The sequence below is a fragment of the Triturus cristatus genome, chromosome 3_1 (assembly GCF_964204655.1).
Source record: "Triturus cristatus chromosome 3_1, aTriCri1.1, whole genome shotgun sequence".
NCBI classification, from domain to species: Eukaryota; Metazoa; Chordata; class Amphibia; order Caudata; family Salamandridae; genus Triturus; species Triturus cristatus.
Genome location: NC_140583.1, coordinates 561,135,234 through 561,155,288, shown reverse-complemented (window position 1 = coordinate 561,155,288; position 20,055 = coordinate 561,135,234). Strand labels below are relative to the sequence as shown.

The 20,055-nt window shown below is 48.2% G+C and overlaps 1 long non-coding RNA gene across 1 annotated transcript in view; it reads right to left on the bottom strand.

Moving 5' to 3' along the window:
• The window catches only part of LOC146860564 (uncharacterized), a 69,719-nt gene extending 65,607 nt beyond the window's left edge, over positions 1–4,112 (bottom strand). The window contains exon 1 of the long non-coding RNA XR_014979173.1: positions 3,994–4,112. This is a non-coding gene — a long non-coding RNA (uncharacterized LOC146860564). The remainder of the gene's footprint in view (positions 1–3,993) is intronic.
• Positions 4,113–20,055: the final 15,943 nt, after the last annotated feature.

Here is a 20,055-nt window from a genome sequence, read left to right as displayed (position 1 = left end):
AGGAACCAGTTCTTGGTCCAAGCTCCACGGCAGGGACCAAGGGACAAAGACTGAAACCCTGGAGGAAGCCGAGGCGATGAGGAGCTGCCAACCAATAGCAAGCAAGAAAACAAGAGTGACATGGTAGCCAACCAGTGGTAAGGAAAGGTAAGTAACGGATGAGCTCTAAGCCCCTTTTAAGCTTTTTTTTTTTAGGAACAATAGCTTTCGCTGACCACAGTTTCAGAGATAACGGGATAAGCAGGTGGGGGAAGCAGCAGGGAGTAGGTGGGGGTCCAAAGGGGCAATGGAGGCACATTAAGATGGGATGAGCTAAAAAATATAGTTACTACATGCAAAGTCTTAAGTGTTAATCAATTTGTATTAGAATGGGGTTAATATTGCTTTGACAGTGAGAGTGCTAATAAAAATATATACAGAACGTGTACAACATTTGTTTGTGAAATCCCTTGATAAAAAGCAGAGGAATACTTCAATTCCACAAAACACTAGTTCATACTTTCTCAAAATGTTACATTCTATGACAATGATAGTAAGAATACGTGCATTAAACACAGTTAAGACTACAACAATGTCTAATGTAAAAGGATCAATGATTTTCTAAACTTGCAGCAAAAGGAGCTCTCCGTGTTATATGTGTAGTAACAAACAATCAAAACGTGCTTTTGCTTTATGCTCAAGAAATAAGTGTCTACTCTAAGCCACAAAGAAGAAGGAAGGCTGAGACACAGTGACCTCAACTTTGGCTCTCAGATTGCCTAATATCCAAATCCTGTTGCCTCCATCCATGCAATATTCACAAAATCAGACTGCCTCTTCCCTTCTTTGTATCGGCATTTTTTATGCAAACTAATGTTCTGTCTGGTGTTAATTACTGTTGATCGTTTCACTTCGTGTTGATCTCCCTAAATACATCACTTCTGGTTAAAAAAATCTTAGGTCTGTCTCCTATTCTCTCATCTGTATCATGCTCACATCTCACTGTACCTTGTCCAACTCCTCATCTTTACTCAGTTTAGATTTCACTTTCTGTGCCATGTGTAGGAGAGGGCTTCTTTTTGCATTGTTACTCCCTAACTTTTAGCAAAATACCTGATGCAAACTTGATTGAGTGTGCCAAGGGTCACTGCTAATCAGGTTCCCAGTGCCTGTGTTCTTTCCCAAAACTGTACCGTTGTCTCCACAACTGGCACACCTGTGGGCCACACGTAAGTCCCTTGTAAACGGTACCCCAGGTACCAAGGGCCTTGTGACCAGAGAGGACCTCTGAGGGCTGCAGCATGTATTATGCCACCCTCAAAGACTCCTCGCCTGAACACCTACACACTGACATTGCAGGCTGTGTATTTTGGTGCAGACTAAATTGAAGAGTCGACATGGCACCCATCCCTGAGTGTCATGTCCACCAACACTGCCTGTGGCATGGGTAAGTCACCCCTCTAGCAGGCCTAAAGGCAGTGTGCACCATACCAACGGTGAGGGCATAGCTGCATAAGCAATATGCCGCTACAGTGTCTGTGTCATTCACAGGTATTGTAAGTACAGTGAAGCCATTTTGAGTATAGGGGCTGGGAGTCTGTCATTACGAATTCCACAGCCCCTGAATGGCTCCACTGAAAACTGGGAAGTTTGGTACCAAACATCTCAGCACACTACACTCACACTGATACCAGTGTGGGATTTAATGTAAAATGCACTCAGAGGGCATCTTAGAGATGCCCCATGAAAATCAACCAGCCCTGGTGTGGTTCCTGTCTGGCTACCAGCCATTTGCAACCACCATACAGGTTTCCGTACCCTGGGTAGAGAGCCTCCGCTCTCTGGGTTCTAAAATAAAGCCCATCCTTGGCAGAGGTGTCATGCCTCCTCCCCCAGGATGGGCAGTGTCCATGAAGGGGAAGCTTCAAAGGCCTGCTGCCTTTGCTAGCTACCCCCAGCCTTTTGTTGCTATCAGTAACTGGCCCCCACCAGTTCTGACTCCCACTTTGGGAGGGAGACTCTGCGGGGAAACCTAGCCAGGAAGGGAGGTGTGCCCAACTTTGCCAATCCCACCCGTCAGGTGGGGGAGGTGAAGTGAAGCACACAACTCAGTCCTCTCCATCTTGAAGATGAGGGGACTCACCCAATCAGGAAGAGGCCTATGCCCCCCTCCCGCTGAAGGGTGGCATAATAGGGGATGTAGACACCCCAAGGAAGACACCCACGGGGTCATGACCTGCACACCCCTGTGTTGTCCCAAAACCTAGTATTTAGGGGCACCCCTGAATCTTGCCTCTTCAGATACAACGACCTAAGAAGAAGAAGGACGGTAGAGCCGTGCAGTAGTGGAGAAGAAGATGAGGACTGACGTGGCCCCAGCCCTACAGACCTGTCTCCTCCTCTAGCGACCCTGCTTCCAGAAACTGTTGTGGCCCATAGCCAGCAACCTCAGGAACCCCAGAGAGCTTGTGCTGTCTTCGAGAAAGACTCCTGTCTCCCTTGGACATCGGGATTTGTCCAGCAAAGAAACCAACCCCAGTCTCAGGATCCGGGCAGATCCGGGACACTGCACTACTCTGCACCAGATGCCCACGGCCCGAGTTAGAGTGGACCACTTACCCCCTGAGACGTCTCCCCAGTGATCCTGCTCTAGTGCGCACCAGTGACTGACCGCTTGAAGACTCATCTTCGATTTCGGCAGACTCTGTTCAAACGGTTACCCTGACTGTGACCGGACTCAGCTACAGAAACCCGACACCAAAGGGCAACCTTGCATCCTCTGCCTCCTGACTTTGGGGAGCCCAGCCGACTGTGCCCAGGTGTCCCCCAGCTGTCCAACTTACCTGTCCAGCTATTGGTCACCCTCGTCCAGCCTCCTAGTCCAAACCTGCAGTGTTTCTTCCCAACCAACGTCCTCCATTGATTTGCATTGGGAGCCCGACGCCTACTTTGCCCCCTGCACCCTGCTGCCCGAGTGCCACTGGAGGTGCACCTTTGGTGCCTACTTGTGGCCCCCTTTGTGCCTACCTTTGATTGCTGATAACAAAACAACAATGTCTCAACCAGTAATCATTACAGAGGCAATTACAGTAAGTGCATAAGTCACTGAGGGAGGGAAAACAGGAGACCAAGATAAGAGAAAAGAATTATTATTAAGCAAGTAGTTATAACAGCACTACATTACAAATAGATTAAAGTAACCAAAAAACAACAACCAATTGTGCACTGACCGTGCTCGGTGTAAGTGATAAGTGCAGTGACACAAGTGATATGTACACAGCGTGAAGCGGCGCAAAACAATAAGGACAGACAATAATCAGGATCAAATATAAATTGAAATAATACAACAAATAATTCGTTTTTAAGTATTTTATAAATGATCCTGTGGTGGCGTTTCGACCTTGTTGAATAAAGGTCATCATCAGGACACTGGTTACAACTTTTAGGTAGTGCTGTTTAGAAAGGAAAAAGAAATAGAATAAGGGCTAAGAAAGTCCATAGACAATGTATAGAAAAAGTGTAATATCAAGCTTGGGGAATCACCTGGAGGCACACAGCGAATAAAGCACAAGAGGTAATCGCAGGGGTAATTAAGAAGCTATCACTGTCAGTAAATGTAGGAAGCAAAGGACTAATTCAAGTGGCATCAGGGCTAGAAAGAAAAGGAGACAAAAATAACCAAGTTGGTAACCAGGTCAGTAAGGGCAGAAGCAGAAACATCAAAGAAGGTATCGACTCACGGTAATACTGATTCCTACAAAGAAAAGCATGAAGACGCTGTCCATGAATTAAACAGGGCAGCGATATGGCTGGCGGTCCGGGGATCAATTTAGCCAGTGGGTCGTCACATCGAAGTGTGATGTCGGCTGCTCCAATTATAGCGCAAGGGTAACTAATCGCGAATTAGGAGAAAAAGAGAAGGGGGGAACAGGAAGGTATCGGATAAGTTAAGATACGGCTAAGACTGGTTAGAGGCACTAGGCAGTGGCGGTATGGGGCATAAAGAAGTCTTACCAGCATGCAGGAAAGTCACTGTATGTAAATGGAGTCGGCAGCAGAAAGTAATAGCCGCCACGGTCGATATTAATTGCGGGTCCAGGAATGAATCACCGGAACGAGTGAAACGTATGCAGGGGCAACAAGGCAAATTCTAATTAAAGTCGATATCTCAAGTGCGCAGATCAGGTGGACGACGCAAACACTAGAGAGTGTAGATTGCAGAGGCAGAGTACCCCAGGGGGACTGAGAATAGAAAGAAACGCCTCGAGGAAAGATGGCGAAGGAATAGAAAGGGAAAAACAGAAAGCACTAGTAAAATTACATCGCAATCAGCAAATATCGTCATAAATAAATATGTACATACATGGGAACAGAAAAGACATATTTACATGAATTTGGATAAGAGAACATATATCAAATAAACCATACATGTCAATCAAAACAATCATTATTGGAATGGGCGATGTACACACTAAAGAGTGTAGAGTACAGAAGCAGAGTAACCCAGAGGGACTCTGGATAGAAAGAAATTCCTCAGGGAAAGATGGCGGTAACATGAAAAGAGAAAACAGAAAGCACCTGTGTAAGAACATCGCAGTCAGCAAATATCGACATAAATAAATATGTGCATACATGAAAACAGAAAAGACATATTTGCACTAATTAGAATAAGAGGTCGTCGCCAAAATATGTTGTATCTTATCAGACGTAGCCGAGTTGTCATGTATTACTTTATTAACTTCTTGGTTGTAGGATGGTAAATATATACAACTGTCTATAAGTCTGGTTATCCTTATACTCCAGCCTCTCCAGCTCATATGCCAGCCCCACCAGGAGCAGCCTGCCTGCTGCTCAGCCCATCTCCACCTGTCACCACTCATCCACACAGGCACCCAAGCATTCCATGCATCACAGTCACACCAACATTCCAATACCAACTCTCACTCTGGCTGAGCAGCAGGGAGACAGTTAGGCTGGGAAACAAATACCAATACAATCAGGATATACCAGATTGTAAATGCACTCACTTTACATAAAGAGTCTGCTAAGGATACAGGAACTAGCTAATCCTTGCCATAAATTGTTTTCTGAAGACACATTAGTCTCACAACTGTCTCCACAATCACTTACAAACTCAACTGCCCTTCACTATTTTCCTATCTTAAAAAAACAACCAATATTAAAGGATAGGGAAAATCGATTAACGGAGGATCAGAGACAGAATCACGCTCAATGGAAATTCTAGTTGAAGTACCCACCTCCAAAAGAACTAACAAGAAGAAAAAAATGAAAGAGTTGAATTATTAGAAGAGTCTAGAATGGATAAGATTACATTTAAAGGATGACTGTAAAGAAAATAGTGTAACTTCTGCCCCCAATATCTCAGAATTAAGCATAAGCCAAGATAAAGATTCATTCCCACCCCCTTCTACAGATCTTTTGAAAGGCTCAGGAAGGCTACTAAATCCCCAGGCTCCAGAATTTACACGCATTTTCCATGCATCAGAGGATGCAGCGCTTCCCTCTATAGATCAAGCAATTGCTTCTAATTCTGAGAAAATTAATACAGCAGCAGAAAATAGTACTCCTCTAAAATTCTCCTCAACTATTGAAATAAGAGATCTCTTTCCTAATGATAATAGCCCTTTAAATTGGCAATGGATATTAGAGCATTTACATCTATATCCTCAACTTCAATCCCCCTCCTCAGCCAAATTAAAGTTGGCCTACTTCCCAGAAAAACACGATTTATCTATAGTCCGAGTTCTGATCAAATTTGATTCCTTCAATAATTATGAGTGACTGTGAAGCATTATAAAAAAAATGACTTTGATCTAAGCAGTATCCTCCATTCAAATACAAAATGTCCCCATATTTTTACATCTGATACCCAACTTCCTAAGTGGGCACTGCAAGTAAATTCATCTAGTTGCACAATTGCCAAGGAGCATCTCGACTTTTTTTTATAATACAAGTTAATTCAAACAGCAGACAAATTAGAAGCAAGTAGTCACAAGTAGAAATTAGATTGCATTACGGTCCTGGCTTGCCAATTTAATAAATGAAAATAAAGCAAAGTAAATCTTCCATCTACTCTTTTAGCAATACATTTAAAATAATATCTTGGTATTAAGTAAGCAGGCTTTACTGAAGAGAAAATCGTCTCCCTTTCAGACGAGAAACCTTCAGTTATTTGTCTGCAGGAAGCCTGGTTCACTAATAATTTTACCTATAATTCCTACGTTGTAACACATGTCCCCAGAGACACAGTCTTAAAAGAAGGCCTGGTTGGAACTCGTGGAGTTTTACTCTCCTGAATTTCGCGGAGTAACCGAAAACCTCCGCCAAATTCCACGCAGCTCCATGAGTGGGCAGAGTTCTGTATTGCTTGGCCACCCCCCCTGCTATTAAAAGTCCAGTGCCACCTTGGTGCGACATTATCTGTGATGGTGTTCCCACAAGTCTGACATGTAATATCAGTATAGCCGGTTGGCAGGCCAGTGCCCTCTGAGATGAAGCCCCTGTGGGATGTATAATGGGGACTCCAGAGGTTGTTCATGATTATCTAAAAAGAGTCAAAGGAGAAGCTGGGCTCCTGAGATCGCACATTAAAGGTATGCTCATGCGCGTAGATGACAGGTAGCGCCATATGCAGGAGAAAACAAGGTTGAGAAGCGCCGGAGAGCTGATCGAGTGAAAAGCGGCAGCAGGAGCACCGTGAAGAGCACCCAAAGGCGGGAAGAGCACGCAGGACTCTTAAGTGACAAAACACATGTTTGCCACCAACACAGGTCAGAGGTTTCATGGCAAAATAAGCCTCACCTTTTAGCCTCTCGAAAAATACATCAGACTGCCTCACCTTTCCTTTTGAGTTGAGTGTAAGGTACCTCAAAGTTGCAAGCAGCGGAAGCCAATCGGAACACTCATTTAATGACTACTCGCACGTTAGAATTGGCACATTTAGAGAGCCGAGCAGCAATACTCTCCACAAGTCATGATTGGTTAAAAAAAGTAAAGAACCCACCCACTAAGGAAGTGATTATACTCAGGGCTCCAGAAATGACTGCTCCAGCTACTCTCTGGTAATGAATATACGTATTTATGGTTTCAATTATAGAAATCCCTGTTCTTATCTCTAGTAGTTACTCAGCTTTCACAAGACAAAGAGCACATTCACATCTTGGGTCATTTAACCTTTATGTGTATTTGCTGTCCTGATGAGACATACATGAGTCTCAAATTAGGGAGCCCCATTGACAGAGTGCTCAGCAGCATTTTTGGTGTGTGCATTTGGCCACTGAGTTCATCATAACTAGGCAGACCTGAACCTCTCACCTTGGCCAGTCCCACTTCCGAAAGCAGGTAGGCCCGGGCTCACTTCACCTCCGTGAGGGAAGGACGTTACCTCGGGAGACCCCCTTCTGATGATTCACTGTGTCCAGGGGTAGAGAGTTTGTCTTCCCCAGCATTCTGAGTGCAATATTCTTGGTCGGGTACACAGAGCTCACCTGTGAATGGTTCAGTGGCATGAGTCATAAAAACTGGTACTGCCATACACAGCACAGCCCTGTGACCCAGTGCGAGGCTGTACAGTCCAAGCAGACTGCAGCTATATTGACTGACAATGCAATATATAGCACAGCCTGAGATATGGTAGCGATGTGTGAAGCCTGACTCCAGAGGCCCCCATAGTATTATACATATTACAGCCCAGGTCGGGTCTAGGAATGTACAGCCTGACAGCTCTGGAGCTACAGGTGCTATTACAGAACTATATTGTACAGTTGGGGATAAGGGATGTACAGTGTTAGATTATAATAGATTATACAATGTGTACAGCCTAGGCCTTCAGGCCTTGATAGTCCATTCCGGAGACGGGAGCTGGTACAACCTATAGTACACTCTGTGGATATATAGCGTGAAGCTACAAGCTTCGAACCTGCAATGTATAATAGCACCTGCGGTCCATTGCGGGAGTACAGAGGCCTGAGCTACTGTCTTTCAAACTGCACTATTCAAGCAGACCCTGGGTTTGATATAGGGGTGAGAAGCCCAGAGCCTGTCGCCATGGCGGTATATTGTACATCCGGGTCCAGTATGTGGTCTCCACCCTGCATACGGGTGGTCCCATATACTGCTCTGTATAACCCTGTATATTGATATATGAAGAATGGGCTCTGGTGCCGGGATGCACGGTACAGCTACATGGTTGATTATGATTCATATAGCAGGTTCCTGGTCAAGCATGGCACTAGGTGCCTTCCCGCATAATGTAGCACAGCCTGGGGCTACCGCATCTCTTACTGCACTGTATAGAACAGCCTGGGTGGGTCCAGAGCAATGATGAAGCCTATAGGGTCTGCAAATTGAAACTACTGCAAAGCCCATGGTACGGGCACAGGGCTGTGCTATTTATTGTTCAAAAGGCCTTATAGCCCCAGGTTTTTAATCCCTATATTTGCTCCCGATTTTGCTATATATTTAAGAAACTGACAGTATTACCCCAGTATTTCAACCCAAACAGCCTAAATTTATGGTCTTAGATACTGCAATGTATAGCAGAGACTGGCCCCAGCATGGGGATGTAAAGCTAGGCCTGTAAGGTCTATAATTGCGATATATAGCATAGCCGGGATACCCACATATAGATAGAAAAGGACAAAACTTAGACTTGTTGCTCTCTGAAACTACACAATGTCCGTCCGTGGCTTTCAGGTGTCTGCTGTGCCGCTGTGAGATAAAGCACAGGTTAGAATTATAGGTTGTGTTTATGCATCACATGGAGCAAATAGGCTCAAAGGTAGAGGGTGGACGTTGATAAACTCTGCATTGCGTGATTGCCGGAGTTTTTGCCGAACTCCGTGCTTCAAGCGGAACGCAGATTGATCAAAACTCTGCCAACGGAGCAGAGTGTACCGCCCACGCTTACTGAAAAGGACATTCTAAAGGATTTCTTGCTATATTGGGTCCACTGACTTCTATTGGGATTAAGAGATACTTACCTTGCACTTTTTCAAAATGTGCAAGGCATCTGAATAAATTGGAATACATTTTTCTAGAACTATTTACCAGTAATTCTCTTTTTATATTTAATGCTTACATTTTGCCAGACCGGCAACATAACTTTCTCTTGAGTCAATTATTTGGAATCATTGAAGCCATATCTGATGGTGGAAATGATGGACATGTACTACTTATGGGGGACTTTAATGAAAAAATGTCCAAAACATTATTAAAGCTATAAAGGAATAAAGATCTTTAAGATGTTTGGACTATTTCAGAAGCTACCTTTCCTCCTAAATTGAAACTAGACTGGTGAGGATAAATGCAGTGGTAATAAATGGAATGATGGATCCAGATATCCCAGCACTCCCCACAAGAACAGGTAAACCAGGCTTTTCCATCATTGATTATGTAATTGCTAGTTGTAACCTGTACTCCTCATTACTTGCTGTGGATATCCAATTTCATCTAGGGAGTGATAATGTGATTCTTCACATGATCCTGAATTTATGGATGCAGGAAACAGCAACCGGGTCTTTGGAGACGGATAATGGCAAAGCGACCATAGACTTGAGAGAGGGCAAGATATCTTAGAATTCCAGGAGCATTAATCAATTGAATAAATCTATTCTCCCTTGATGGAACTCATATACGGAAAAGCAGGGTAATCCCATTGTTTGCTTTGAAAATGTTATAACTGCAGTAATAAATGGAATATGGAACAATAGAAAGTAGTTAAAAAGAAGGAATTTTCACAAATTGGTAGAAAAAAGTAAGTGGAAATAAACAACCTTAATCGCCTTCAATTTGTGGAATATTCCACCTCCAGAAATAAAGAAATTCAAGTGCTGTGGAAAAAAAGGAAATGAATCTGCCTATCCTTGGAATGAGAATTAGTCACTAAAAATTAGTCTGATTTTCAGCAGGTGGTATTTAACAAGAACTCAAAGTTGTTTTGGAGTTTAATTGCTGCGCGTGGCAAAATCAGAAAAGTGCCATCTTCCGTTTCTATTCCAGGTTCAGTCTGCATTGAATATATTTCAAACTTTTACAGGGAAAATCCGCCCATAGAAATTAACAAAGGGACCTTAATTTCTACTCAGAAACCAACAAGTATCTCTGAGGAAATATCTCCTCCGAAGTGCAGCTACATCGAAGCAAGAGCCTCTTCAGCAATGTGCCCTGATGAAATTCCTCGAAAAACCCTAAAAAAGGGTCCGCTGGCATGGGAAAAATTCTTATTTCAGCTGTTAGAGTACTGCTATCAGAAAGGACAAATCCCCAATTCTTGGAAAGGCAGCATTATAATACCACCTCTAAAGACAGGTTCATGCACCCTTCCTGGCAATTTTAATCAGATTGCTCTCCTCGACGATAGAAAAAAAAAAACTTTGCAGCAAGCGTCCTGAAGCAGCTACAGGACTGGGCTCTCAGAAAAGGAATAATACCCCAAGAGCAGGCTGATTTTAGACCCAAACACTCAGTCATTGATAATATTGCTATTGTTCAAAGTATGATTGATAAGTATGTTATTAGAAAGGCACAGATTTTGTGTACTGCATTTATTGACTTTTCTACATCTTTTGACAAAGTGGACAGGCCAATGTTATGGAGGAAATTTCTTGAGCTGGAAATTCCTAAAAATCTGCTAAGGGTGATAATTGCTCTTCATATTCTACGTGGTTTACAGTGCTGCTGGGTGTGAATCAAGGGTTAAACCCTACAATTCATACAAAGAACGATTTAAAACAGGGATGTCTTCTGGCTCCCCCACTTTTTCTATCTTTTAATAAAATTTACTAGCTCAATTTGTGCATATCAGACGTTATTTGCCTTGTATTGCATCCCATGATTTACACATGCTAGCGTATGCAGATGATGTGGTTTTATTTTAACTAACCCCAATTGACCTCCAATGAAATCTGAGTGTCCCAAACACCTATGCAGAGAAGACCTCTCAAATATTAATATATTTAAAACCAAAGTGTTGGCTTTCAAGGGAAGGAAACATTGCTATGTTTTTTTTGTTGAAAAATCTGTTTATTGTTTTGCAAGTTTTACATTGTACAGACAGGTACCAGGACTCAATTAACATTGACCATATCATAAAGCAGCAGGCTAGACCAGAGGAGCCGTATCGTGAAACATGGGGACCTCTCACCCGACAGTCAATGGTTTCAATGACAAAGTGGTAATAATACGAACCCCAGTACGATACACAATGTCATGCTTTGGTATGATAGGTCCAGTGGTATAGTGCACAGAGTTTACACAAATCCATCCAGATACTTGCGGGTACAGATAATAAAATGGAACATAAACAGGAGGCAGAACGTCCAGAACCCCCAGCAACCAAGAACAGCAGCAGAGTCCGACCTGCAAACATATATTTCACATTATTTCCCCAGCCCCTCTGCCCCCCCCACCCCCAAGCACCCCCCAAACGAGCAGTCCCACATCGGAAACCTGACATTGTCCACCCTGGGTATCAGTCATTGCGCTGCTGACTACTTGGCAGGCTAACTGACCGCATGCACTCGCTCAACCATCTCCGGGAACACCCCTCCCTCCTGGGCAGTGTGTCTCTCCACCGTGTCTCCCTCAATCCGCGTCAAGGCCTGTAAGAGACCTCCCCACTGTGTTGTGATAGGTGTCCTCCGAAGCCCCAGTGTTTCCTCCCTCAGGAGAGCTATGCCTTCCGCTTTGGCCCATGCCTGGAGTGAGAACCACCATGCCCGTGTGTGTGGCGGGTCCGGTGCCTTCCAGTGTTTGGTGAGTAGCCGTTTAGCCACCACCAACCCCAAGTCAAGGAAACGGGAGGTGACTTTCATGGCTGGTGTTCTGCGGAATAGGTGTAGTAGGTAGACGGGCCACTCAAATGGTATGGTGCGGCCTGTGCATATATGCAGCGCCTCGTGGACTGACTCCCAATATGAGCGCAGTTTGCGGCAACTCCACAGCATGTGCACCAGCCCAGTTCCCAACTCCCCACAGCAGGGGCAAGCCGCATCGGTGCAGTGGAAGTATCTATTAATCATTTCGGGTGTGAGGTACGTCCTGTGAAGTATAAACAGCTGTATCTGGCGGAACCGCATGTTGCGGGGTACACGTATTGGGCTCTGCAGTATCTTGCCCCATTCCCTATCGTCCAGTGGCCTCCCCAGGTCTATCTCTCATTTGCAGCGGAGCGGTTCTAGGCTGATCGCCGCGTGCGTGCGTAGGGAGGCCGCAAACCACCGTATCAGGTGCCTACCCGCCCCATCACATGTAGATACTGTATGGTGAGGTGTTTGCTCGGTTCCACTGCCATGTCCCGCCACCTAGCAGTCAATGTCACGACCAGGGAACGGTGTCTGAGGAATTGCCCAGGTGACAGGCCCGCCTCATCGACCAGGGATTCGTAGTCCATGAGAGTGCCGTCCTGATAGAGGTCACCCAAGGTCTGTATGTCCGCTGCATGCCACTCCGCTAGCTCAGGGGTGGTGAGCACCCCCAGCCCGCTAGGGGAGCCCTCCAGTGGAATGGCCGGAGCATAAGGAACCAGGATTCTAGTGAGATATAGGCTGCGGCGGTAGCATTTGTAGGCTACTACCATGAGGAGTGGTGTCGGCGTTGGGGCTTTCGCGGCAGGATGAAAGAGCTTGGTAATGTCTGCTAGAGACAGGGGAGGTGTTGTTGTTGCAGTGTCATCTAGGCCCCTACCTGCTAACCAGCGGGCTATCCATCGAAGCTGCGCTGCCAAGTAATAATGTTCAAAGCACGGCGCAGCCAGGCCTCCCTGGTCGGTAGGTAAGTAGAGCTTGGGCAAGGCCATCCTATGCCGCGAGCTACCCCAAATAAAATCCTGGAGCGACCTCGTAAGCGCGGCGAAGAAGGCCGCTGGGATATATGTTGGCAGATTGGCAAAATAATACAGAAGACGGGGGAGTATCACCATCTTGGACAGGGATACCCTGCCGGTGACCATGAGTGGGAGCATGCTCCAAAAACGCATCTGGGACCTAATCGCCGTCACAGCCCTGTCCAAATTGCCCTCAATGAGGTCCGCCGGCTGGCGGTATATCTGGACTCCTAGATATCGGAAAGTGTCCGCTTTCCACAGCACACGCACGCCATCTAGGATATAGCCTGGATCCAGGATATCCCCTCCAAACGCATACAAACAGGACTTAGTGGCGTTCACCTTAAGTCCCGAGAGAGCGGCCAAGTTAAGCAGTATGCGTTCTAGAGCAACCGGAATGTTACTGACATCTCTGACGAACACCAGGAGGTCGTCGGCGTATAGTGACACCTGATGTGTCGTGTCTCCTAGGGGGATTCCATCACCTAGTGTCGTGCGCAATGCCGTGTCTAGGGGCTCCATTGCCAGCGCATACAGGAGGGGTGAAGGCGGGCACCCCTGCCTGGTGCCCCTGCAGATTGGTATTGCAGCAGAGATGTAGGGCCCAGTTTGTACCCTCACTGAAGGATTTCTGTACAGGAGTGCGACCATCTGGAGAAACCCCGGGCCCAGTCCGTATCGCACCAGCACCGCCTCGAGGTAGCCCCACTCCAAGCAGTCGAAGGCTTTTTCGAGATCTAGTGCAAGATAACCCGCCCCAGGCCACCTCTGCACACTATCCGAGGCCACCCGGAAAAACCGCCTCAGGTTCAGTGAGGTACTACGTTTAGGCACAAATACGTTCTGGTCGCTGGGCACCACCGGCGCCAGGCGCTCCGCCAACACCTTGGCTAATATTTTATAGTCCACATTAAGTAGAGCCAGGGGTCGGTATGATCCCAGACTCACAGGATCCCTATTTGGTTTAAGCAGGGACGCCAGGTAGGCCTCGCGCATTGAAGGGGGCAGAACACGCTCTTTGAGAGCAGCGGAATAAAGGGCATGCAGTTTCGGCACTAGGGACTCCCTGTAGGCCTTATAGTATTCAGCCGGGAGGCCATCCGGTCCCGGCATCTTCCCTGTGGCCATGGAGCTGATCTCCCCGCCAATCTCCTCCAAGGTAAGGGGCTCGTCAAGTGACTCCAGATATTCTCCGGGGACCGCGGGTAGGTGGGCGGCTTCCAAGAAACCGTCCAGCCCAAGCCCGGAGCAGCGCCCCATAGAGCGATACAGCTGCGCATAGTGGTCGGTCATCACCTGGTGTATTTCGCGCTGCGTGTAGACCAGGGGGCTCTCGGGCGTACGTATGGCCCCGATCGGGGCGTGGACGTTTTCCTGCTTGAGTAACCAAGCTAGTAAGCGACCTGCCCTGTCGGCTTTGGCATGAGTGCGTGCCGTATGGGCCGTGTAATTGTGGCAGTGCAGACGCTCCAGAAGGTCAGCATGTTGCGCCCAAAGGCGTGCTAAATGTGCGGAGTGGCGATCCCCTCCCTCGCCGTCTCGCTCATACTTAAGTAATTGCGTTTCGATGCAAGTGAGTGACTACGCTAATTGTTTGCGTATGTTCCACGTTGCACCAAGGCAGTGGCCCCTGATAGCCGTTTTATGGGCATCCCAATCCACCAGCGCATTGCTCGCCGTCCCTTCATTCAATTCAAAATACTCCAGGATAGCCGTTCCCAGAGAGGCACGAAATTCCGGATGTTCCAACGCGGCGGGTTAAAGACGCCATGTGGGTACAGGGGGGCGACCAGGGTCCCAGTTCAGTCGCAGCTTTAGGGGATTGTGGTCCGAATGGGTATGCCCCAAATACTCAGCATCCTCAATCAGCGGGTACAGTGCCTGGGAGCCCACTACCCTGTCCAAACGCACGTGAAGATCGTGCACCGCAGAGTAGTAAGAATATGTACGAGTGTCAGGATGCAGGCAACGCCACACATCTAGCAATGCCCAATGTGAAAGCCATCCGGTGAGGGCCCGGGCGTTTGAACCAGCCTGCGTGGTGCGGAGGGGCGGAAAGGACCTGTCCAGGTGTAAATCTAGTACTGAATTGAAATCCCTGCCCAGTAACCACGGAATTCCAACGTAAAGGGCCAATGACTGGGACAGCTGTGCCAAGAATGAGGGTTGGTCGATGTTCGGAGCATAAATGGAGCTCAGTAGTATTTGCTGGCCGTTTAGTGTTCCCCGAGCTAGAGTGTACCTGCCTGCGGGGTCTATCACTGTGTCTGCACATACAAATGGGGTGCCCGCCCGCACCCAGATCAGTGTGCCCCGAGCACGTGCTGAATAGGCTGTGCCATATAGTTGGCCTCTCCAGCGTTTGCGCAACCTGTCTAGCTCCGGCTGGGTCATATGTGTCTCCTGCAGGAGGGCAATGGCTGCAGAGTGTCTCCGGAGGTATGCAAAGATAGAATACCGACGTGAGGGCGTGTACATGCCACGGATGTTCCACGTAATTATGTCAGTGCGCGCCATCGCGAGTGAGCCAGCATGATACGGGTGCCGGGGCTAAGGCGGGCGCAGGTGGGGCAAGGGGCAAGGTCTGGTAATATTGTGTCGGAGTGCTGCAACAAGAAACACAACTGAGAAACCAAGAACAGCGTAACATCAGGGGCAGACATTGCATAATGTCCGTCCAAACTTCTATAGCAATGAAGTAGTGTAAACTAGGTCAGTAGGGTACCTGTGAGGGTGTGCGCGCCAGCTGTGACGTGCCGTAGCCTTCCCCCTCATTCCTGCGTATGTGTGTCAAATGTGTGGACTCTGACGCCAACATGTGGAACCAACAGACCGCGAGTCTGGTTGGTGGGCAAGCGAAATGCAACACCCTCCGGGCCCAACCCCCTTTCCCCCCCCCGGCCCCATGAGCGGACATGCGTGACCCGGCCAACAACAGGCGGGTCACCGCCACTCCAACACCAGTAGGGCCAGACAGTATCGCAAATACAGTAGATCCACCCCTGCTCCCAGCCACAGTCAGGGTCCAGCAGGGACTGCCAATGGGTTACTTGCGTGAGCTGTCCATGATGGTGGTCATCACCAGAAGGTTTATTCAGATAAGGTCATCAGCAGTTTGCGGAGTCACCACCGGTAGGATAAGGTCATCTGAAGCGATAGTGGAGGGCGAGGAAGAGCCGCTTGGCACCAGAGTGGTCTGTATGCGGGGGTCCAAGCGTTCTTGGGCCTGTGGGGAGCCGAGGGTGGTAACTGCTTCAAGAGCCTCCAATCTCTCCCTGTGCATGCTCTCCGGGGTTGGGGCAATGACCCGACCATAGCCCCGACTCCTCGAGCCAGTCCCATGCCTCCTCTGGGGAATCAAAAAAGTGTGTCTTCTCTTTAGCTGTAATGCGCAGGTGTGCCGGAAATAACAGTGAATATGGTATTGCAAGGGCGCGGAGTTGCTGTTTCACTGCAGTGTAGTTGCTCCTACGTTTTTGCACCCGGGCAGTATAGTCAGGAAAGGACATGACCGAACTACCGCTCACTGTGAGAGCATCCATCTTGCGCGTTTCACGGAGAACCACGTCACAGTCCCTATAATTGAGCAGCTTAAAGAGGAATGGCCGTGGTCTGGCTCCCGGTTGAGGATTCTGAGCTGGGATGCGGTGGGCTCTTTCAATAACGAACCGCTGCGACAGGAGAGCTGGAGGTATGAGATCACGAAGCCACCGTTCCATGAATTGTTCTGGATGACTACCTTCTTCACCTTCCGGCAGGCCCACCACGCGGCCGTTGTTGTGGCGGGAACGGCCCTCCGCATCGTCCGCCTTGTCTTCCAGCTCATGAACTCGATCCAGTAGGTTCTGTAGCGCTGCAGTGTGGCTTTGGGTGATAGGCTGGAGCTCCTTAATTGCTTGGCCCTGCACAGCGACTTTATCGGCCAACTTACGATGGTCCGCGTGCAGGAGGGTGAAGTCCGAGGCGATCTTATCTATTCTGGTTTCCAGGGAGGTTCTGGTGTGTTCCACCGCGGCACCTATCCGTTCTATCGCTGCAAGGACGGAATCCATTTTTGCTGCTAGGGCCGTGGGCGTAGGTTCCGGCGTGCCACCAGTACACAAAGACGGAGGGTCTAGGTCGTTCCCACGCGAGGGTCCTGTTGCATTTTGGCTTTCATACGACCCATCACGAGTTGCTGCGCCGTGGGCATTCGCAGATGGCCACCAGCCGAGGCGGTGTGACAGCGAGGGGGCCGCTACGTTAGTGATTGGGTCCCAAGCACATAATCCACCATGTGCCTGTGAACGCTAACATGTGCTGAGACAGCCACTGTCCGCTCCAACTGGGTTCCGCAAGAACTGTTGCACTGTTGTCGGGTGTAACTCCAGCGCGGGACTGGGCGTCACCCGTCCGGGCACCAGTGTGGGGCAGCCCACCACTTCCCCAGCCCTACCCGAGGTTCTGCGAAGTATGCCCGGCCCACGTAGTCTCGTGCGGTCAAGATATCCCCAGCCTCAGGCCCGTCACCACAGTCTCCACACACGATATGGGGCCCTCCGCTGGCGCTACACAGGTGGGACAGCAGGGGAATGCAGAGCTCCAAAAGGGGACTAGCGCTGGACTCCGCCACTTTCCAGCTCACCCTCAGGTGTACCTCTCAAAGGCCGGACACGGCATGTTGCAGTCTCTTCCCTGCATAGGGCGTCCAGGCGTCTAGTAAACCAGAGGGGGTCACTACGGACAGCACAACGGATGAACCAACTCACGGTAGTGAGAAGTCCACATTTCCAGGATGTTGAGTGTCCCTGGGCCCGACCGGCCCCCGCGGCCTCCCCCAGCAAGATCAACCCCTCAGCAAGTCCCACACAGGCACCCGGCTCGTCACAGGGCCCTGTCCTCCCCTAGATCACCCCTGGCGGGATGTCCCACCGCAAGGGTGCGGGAGGGGTCACCGCCGGTAGCACCGTAGGCCACGATCACTCCAGGAGGGAGGGCAATGCCGGTTGGCAAGGATAATTCCGGGCGCAGCAGGCACAAGCATGGTCACCCCTCTAGGCCTACAGCGAGCGTCGCGTTACAGTCTCAGCCCCCGTGCAGGTGAGGGCCCCTAGGTCCGGTCGACCCCCGTGGACCCCCAACCCACGTGGGCGCCGCACCGCAAGGACAATCGCCGGGTCCGCTGCTCGCTCTCAGGCAGCAGTCCTCACAGGGCCCCAGGTCCGACCGGCCTCTGCAACACAGCCTGGCAGGGGGCCCTAGGCCCGATCGACCTCCGCGGCCCCCCACCGCCACCAGAAGGCACCCCGCTGCGCCCCTCATGGGCCCACCTCGGCCGGAAGGCCTCGCCGGTCAGTTGCAGCACTAGGCCAGTGGTCCCCACAGCCGCAGTACAGGTCGCCAGATCCGGGCTCTTCCTGCAGTCAGTTCCCAGGCAGCAATCATCGACTCGAAGGAGTCGCAGGGCACCCCCCGCTTCCCGCGGTATCAACAGGGCTGGACGCGGTAGCCTTAGGCAGGCATGGGAGCGCCGCGGAGTCACCCCTCACACGGAGGCAGCAGGATCGTCCCGTGCAGGTGAGCCACGCAGCCGGGTGGTCGGGCCCAGGCCACCGCAACTTAGCAGGCCGCAGCTCACAGGGTCACTGCGGGACAAGTACAGGACTCGGGAAACCCTCCTCAGGTAGTGCGACTCCAGATATGCAGAGCAGGTAAGCACTGGGGCCGGATGGAGCCCCGCGTGAGCAGAATGTCCAGGATAATCCGGGGATTGGGCACGGAGCGCTAGCAGAACGCGTCCGCCATCTTCGGCGCCTGGCCAAGCCCCTGAAACATTGCTATGTTTTGACATCAAAATGAAGTATATAGGTCTCATGGCTCCTGAAATATAATATTACTGCATCACATTTGAAATTTTTAAAAATGTCATCCAGAAAAATTCGTCCCGGATTAGCAATGTCTACCCAAGCTAAATTACTTCTTTAATGATACAAAAAAACAAATCAAAAATGAAAATCTCTGGACAACAATTATTTTATGGAGGTATATCAAGGGGCCGAGACTATTTGGGAAGTAGGGCTTTGTACAGGGTAGCATTTTGAACAAATTGTATCCAGTTTCTAGTAGGAGACCTTTAAAATTTTGTTAAAAATGGATAGAGTAAAAATTCCCCCGATGTTTACGTACGCACTCGAGTACATCCCTATTGTCAAATGCCCCTCATTACATCAACACGAAGGTAAGGTTCTGCATAAATTAACAACATTTGGCCAAGCAATTCCAGACCAGGTATTATATATGGAACTTGCCTTACCTACCTCTGCTGCTTTCACAATGAAAAATGAGACAAGCCTCTATGATCTGTGCAATAGAGGGATTCAAGGTTAGTCATCTGTCCGTCACTTTCAATACCCCACAGCTGTTATTTAATTTCCTTGCATTTCACATTTACTATAATAAATGTTGATGATTTGATTTCTCTAATATTAACCCCAACCAAAAGAGTATCTATGTTATAATATTTTTAGTACATTATTTAATCTTTTTTAATTATCATTGATGATGATTTAGGGAAATAAATGAAAGTGTTATGTTTCAAATGTTTAAACTTACGTTAATTTTTAATTTAAAACATTTAAAGAGGGCAATGTCACCATACTGGTATCCTGATGCTTGTCTTTTAATAACAGCCTATAGAAGATTATTCTCACTTTTTCTACTGTGCAAATCAGAAATGTCAATATGCATTTTGCCATGATTTTTAATTGTACTTAAATCTCACCTCCTCATGTTACTGGTTCACCAATATAAAGTAATGGTTTTATTTTCTACTCTTAAAGACCTGTATTGTTGTTCCATCTACCATCTGCCAAAACATCGACCTCTGTTGCTAGTTAAACTAGTTGTTCCTAGAACTGGCACCACACAGTAGACAGATGGTTCACACTGGTTAGAATAATCTCTGCTCTTTTCTCTAAGGAGCTGGCATACATGTATTAGTGACAGGTTAGACATATGTCTTTCATCAAACATCCCTGTTAACACCATGCTCCATATGCCAGGCTATTCTTTTAGATATTTTTAATAACACCCATACTGGCTTAGAAATTTGGCAATGTAAAGTAGCACTATGATATATTTGGCCTAGTTTTAACTATCCGAAAAACAATTTGTGTGCCTCTCAAAATGAGTTGTGAAGGCTTTAAAGAGGCATGGCACACTGGAGTACCAGGCACAGCCGGGTCTGGGGGGTA